The sequence below is a fragment of the Vanellus vanellus genome (genome assembly GCF_965231255.1).
Source record: "Vanellus vanellus genome assembly, chromosome: 4".
NCBI lineage: Eukaryota > Metazoa > Chordata > Aves > Charadriiformes > Charadriidae > Vanellus > Vanellus vanellus.
The window spans coordinates 25,880,952-25,886,357 of NC_138909.1; the positions used below are offsets into that span (position 1 = coordinate 25,880,952).

Consider the following 5,406-nt stretch of genomic DNA (forward strand, 5'->3'; position numbering starts at 1 on the left):
TCAGAATCAGGAAAGTTCACCTCCCTTTTCTGCCACCGACAGGTCTCGGAGGTCCGTGCTGCACGGTGGGTCGCAGCCCCACTGCAGCCCCTGCGTCAGCCACAGCCCGACCCTGGGAGCAGAGCAAGGCTCATCCCAACACTGCCTCTGCTGGAGCCACCATGACAGCCAGGGTCCGCTCCTAATTCACGTTCTTCTCCCAGCACTCAACACATTTTCCATTTTGAAAATTATTTGCTGCAAGCTTTCAACCTTTCACTACCATACAGACACTCAGTACTTTTGCTATATCTTACTATGAGTTTTGAATGCAGTTGAATTATTCTAAAGGATTATTTTCTGCACTGATTCTCTCACCTTTATCAAGCAGCTGTACAAATTCTCACCTCACCGTCGGAAACATTCTTCCATTCAGGCTGCCATTCCTCAATGGACCTTTTAAAGAAAAGGAAAAAAAAAAAAAACATCTCTATCTGTGATCTAGCAGCTCTTTTCCTTTTTAATATGGGAGCACCAGCACCACTTGCTCAGTTGTTTTTGCCTAATGTTCATTTAAGCATATGTGTGAGAAAGCTGGCGTACATGACATTAGGCTAACATTCGGCATCTGGACCAGTGTTGCAGAAATTAATAGCTCCAGCTTGCAGATAACGTTCATATTGACCACTGACCTATTGAACTGTTATATTTAGAAAGATCATTTAAAGGAAAATCTCATAGGCTATCGAATTTGAAGCTGTTCCAGCTACTCTGCAAGGCTTTTTTTTTCTTCCTTTTCTCTCCCCTGCAGTGGAATTCTCCAAGGCAAATGGAGTAAAATATTTTGCTGGAGGCGATACTTTACTTTCAAGATTTATTCCTTTGCACCACAAATATATCAAGGAAAAAAAATCAAAGACAATAGCAAAAATGTTGAAAGAATTGGAAAGTTTATTTTCTGTCTCAGCATGCGAGTTTGACAGTCAAGCAGGGATTGTTTGTTTTATCATGTGAGTGGGGTTAATTTTTATGTTAGGCAGCTACGATCAAACTGAAATAACTCACATTATTTTATTTTAATATTAGTTGTTTCTCCTTTGATGCCATGTCAAGGGAAGAACTGTCCTTCCTACTTATCTCAGACATCTGCTACAGAGGAATCGTCTGTTAATTATCTTGACAGATACAACTGGCAAGCTTGTTTTGATGAGCTGTGATCTATACAATGTAAAATATATCAAAGCATTATGTGTACAAGCCTATTTAGCATGCTAGCAGCACGTATTTATAGATGCTCGGTCTCTACTTTTCTCCTACCAATAGTTTGTACGTTGAGCTAACACTTGCCCTCAGATTTGCAATATGATGGTCAGACCACCATGCGCACACCCTATTACCATCTGCCTTTCTCCGAGGGTAGGAATATGTATTAGGCTATTCAATAGTCTGTAAAATCCAAACCTGAGGGAATATTTTGCTGGCCATTTCACCTCGTGCTTTCTTCCCCTCTTTATTCTCTTCTTAAAGCATCGTGAGCGACTTTTCTGCCCTTATCTAATGTTGATATTGAAAACAAACAAATACATGTTATTATTAAAGAGATTCTTGCCAGGAGGTAAAAGAAAGATGTGCTCCTGTGAGATTTGCTTACATATTCTGCAGATTGTAGCGAGTATAGCTTTACATTTATTGAAATTGTCTTTTCCCCCGAGTTCTAAGAAAATGTGCCTAAAGCTATTATCGCATCTATCGACTCTGTGGGATTTAACGGACGTGGCTCCTGCTCCCAAGTGGTTGGAAAATGACCTCTATGAAGCAAAGTTCAAGCAGAGTGAAAGCTCTGAGACTGAGATTAGAGACCTGTCAGTTGCCTGGTAGGATAAAAGTGTAAAATTATATGTGACGCTCAGTTCAGTCACATCAAACAGCTCAGAAATGTTTACTGAATGAACTACACAGTTGCTAATTACACTTTCCCCTTAAGTATTCACATTATCATGGGCAACAAATACCCAGAGAATCTGGAAAGGAAAAGCTTCTAATAAGTATGCAACAATTACAGCAGGCATGGTTTTGCACCTTAATTTTCTTACAGTGATTATTTATAGTGAAGAGGCAAATTTGGCCTGTCATCACATACAGTATCTCTGTATCTCCGTTTCAGGTCTTCTGAGAAAAAGATACGACAAATTTTAAACCAAAATACGGCAACAGGAGCACATCTACTAACACTAAAATAAACACAGCTTTCCTCACAACATGGTACAAAACATTGCCTTAACCTACTGACCTTTAGTGACCAAGCTGTTCAGTCTGGCCAGATATATAATGTCTCATGATTACAGCAGCAATTAAAAACCTGATGAATCAAAGTGTGTTGAAATTGCTCTTCCACTTCTTTCAGGAGGAAGTGCATTAACATTGTATACTGTGGAATTTTTTCATTATTGCAAGTTCCCTACGTTAAAAATCAGCTTTCTGTTGATATTCACTAACTCCACATTTTGTAACATAATACAGAAGCCATAATAATGAAAAGTCCAAAAGTCCTCCTTCCACAAGCAAGGTCCCTGCTCTACACTTTAGCTAATGCCCACAAAAAGCTCCGACCATGGACATGATCCAGAGAGCAAAAGTAAGATGCAGTGGGCCTGGGGACTGCGGAGCTGAGCTTTGTGGGACCTTTGTGGTACACTGACATGAGACACTTCAGGTGAGAAAGGAAGACAAGGCATGGGGAGGCTCTGCTGCTGGTGTCCACGTGCTAGAAGAGCTCCACCCCATCGGCTTCCAAGCCCATTTACCCCAGGCTGAGGCACCAAGGTCATTAATAAACCTACAGAGAGAGAAACCTGGGATGATCCATTTCCACGGGCACCCAGGCACAGCAGCAGTCAAGCTCGCGGCCATACAGAAAGAGAGGTAACTGCTCAACTGCTGCCATTTGCACTCTCTAGGCAGCCAACTTATGGTTCCTGTTGCGTTTTTGGTTTTGTTTTTTTCTTTCTTCCTTTCTTTCTTTGAATACGCATTTTACACAATAGGAATCTTTTATTCTTCTCAGTGATTTTTTGGAGTCATACTGTACTTTGGTCAGGAAAGGATAAACCGATTTGTGTGATGGAATAACTACAGCAGATAAAAACTGATCCACAATAAAAATCACAGTTATTCTAAACTGCCGAGCCAGTCCAGAAGAAGCTACTGCTTTGCCATCTGAATACTTCTACTGTCTACTCAAACTACAGTTTAGTTAAACTGTTTTATGTAAGCAAGTTCAGACAACAAATTATTTCACAGAAAGATATTTGCTGTAACAATTATCATTGAACAAATCTAGCTTTATCTCTGTCTCTGAATTTAATGTATACCTTTGATTTCTTTATTCGTGTAATTTTTCTCAGATAAAAATTAGCTTTTTCTTGATCTTTGTTAATTCCAAATTCTGTAACATCATAAAAAAGCCTAATTAACAAAAGCAGAACCTTAATCTTCTACAATATATTCAATAACCTGCTGGTAAAAAAAATATGATTTTTTTCTCTCCACTTTTATATGATCTCTAAAACATGCGCTTAATTAAAATTGATCTCTCTTACTTGAAATCTTTACAGAGTGACTTAGAGAAACATGGCCTCAAACACAGTTATTTGAATTTACATTAGCAGAAGATCTAACCAATAATATGTAATTGCTGTTACATAGTGGCATTTACACTTAATGCTGCTGTCTCAAGCATTTTAGTCACGACAAAGCATATGCTGTTTCCAGCTGAATTTTACAGACCGGTTGATTAAATCCCCTAAAGTATATAAACCATTGTACCCGGCACAATGATCAGCACACAGGACAGGTTAGTTAAAGTTTGAAAGGGGAGAGGTTTTTTGCTCGATATGGATAGTCTGGAGTGGTGGGAGGCTGGTGCTGAGTTCTGAGGTCCAGTTCACCGTTACAGGTCACAAGGGGCACATCCCACAGTATTTTCCCTGTTAGCTGAATTAGCCACACCATGAACTCCAAAGAATTAACCCAAGATGGCAGTGGCGGGGCTGTGTGTGCAACATTCTGCCTTTTAAGGCTGCATGTTTTAAGGTTCTGTAAACATCCTTGAGAAATCTACTGTAACCAAAAAAAAAACCATTAAAAAAAAATCTTTCCTTTTAATTTCTACCTGTGTATGACTCTAAATAGGCAGTAGCCTTGCTGATTCATTACTTTCCCTGGTCTCTTTTGAAATGCCTATTTTATTTTTGGCCATCTGCCAAACTTTACCAACTTTACTGTTTCACTGACAGAGATGTTAGTTCTACCAAGAAAATCCAGAAGTGGATGCCAGAGAAATTAAACCTGTACTGCAGCCAAAACAGGTTAAGGGCACAAGGACACGTTCCAAGGCATCCAAAGTAGCTCAGACAAATTTGGTTATGCGGAAAAAAAAAATTGTAAATATGTGGAAAGAAAAGGAATACCTCTTCTACAGTGTTTTGCCAGAAGGAAAAATCCCACAGCACTGTCATTATCCAAATTTTTACCTTCAGTGTCTCCAGGTGTTTTGAAGGTAGATGCCTCAAAGGTGGTCTAACATGAGAAGTGCAGCTCATGTGACTTAGCAAAGATCCCAAGGAGCAGAGACAAAATCACACTTCGGACTGGCTGATGTATAAAAAAATACCTTGAGTCTCTCTCACATGTGATCTGTTAACAAAGGGCAGAATTTTAATACTAAACCAAACAAAATTTTGGGTGAGGAGCATGATCAAGATACAATGGACAGTTGGTTTACTAAAAAGGTTTGGAAATCATGATAAAATAAAGCACTCTTTAAAAGTTATGCACATATTCCACAGCCAGAATTAAGAAGCCCTGTTGGCAGAGGTGATTTCCTTCAAACTCTGCCCTTCATGGACAATTTGCAGAGCTACCTGTACTCACAGGTTACACAGTCCTGAATCTCTTCATAACTCCCTAGTCTTGACTGCAGAGAAAACAAAAAAAAAACTTATGCTCTATTATTTGAAAATGAATACCTGGATCTTCCTCTCCACTCTCCTTGTTTTATCCCTTCCCCGTAATTTGGAGGGTATCAGCAGTTAATAGTGAAGAATGGCTTCTGAGGCTCCTGTTTGTCACAGGGCGATGGCAAGCGGAGGGAGTGCAGCAGTGACGCATCCCCAAGTAGATGCTGACAGGAAATTCTTGTTCGGTGCACATTTTCCGTGGATGCCAGTGTATCAGACAACATGACCCGAGGTAGATAGTCTGGAACTGGATTCCAAAAAAACAGGTCTAGCTTTTGTTTCTGGGAACTTTTCCTTTTTGACTTTGACAATTCCTGCCCTCTGCAGTGACAGTTATGAAAACAACATTCTCAATTCCACACATAGTCCCCCTCCCTACCCCCCCCAAAAAGGTCAATTTAAAAGACAG

At 39.8% G+C, this 5,406-nt stretch overlaps 1 long non-coding RNA gene across 1 annotated transcript; it reads right to left on the reverse strand.

Moving 5' to 3' along the window:
- Positions 1 to 281: 281 nt before the first annotated feature.
- Positions 282 to 5,017, reverse strand: LOC309671492. The gene is made up of 3 exons (XR_014269147.1): positions 5,007 to 5,017; positions 1,441 to 1,533; positions 282 to 435 (listed from the first exon to the last, which is right to left on the reverse strand). It is a non-coding gene; the product is annotated as an uncharacterized lncRNA (long non-coding RNA).
- Between the last annotated feature and the right edge of the window lie 389 nt (positions 5,018 to 5,406).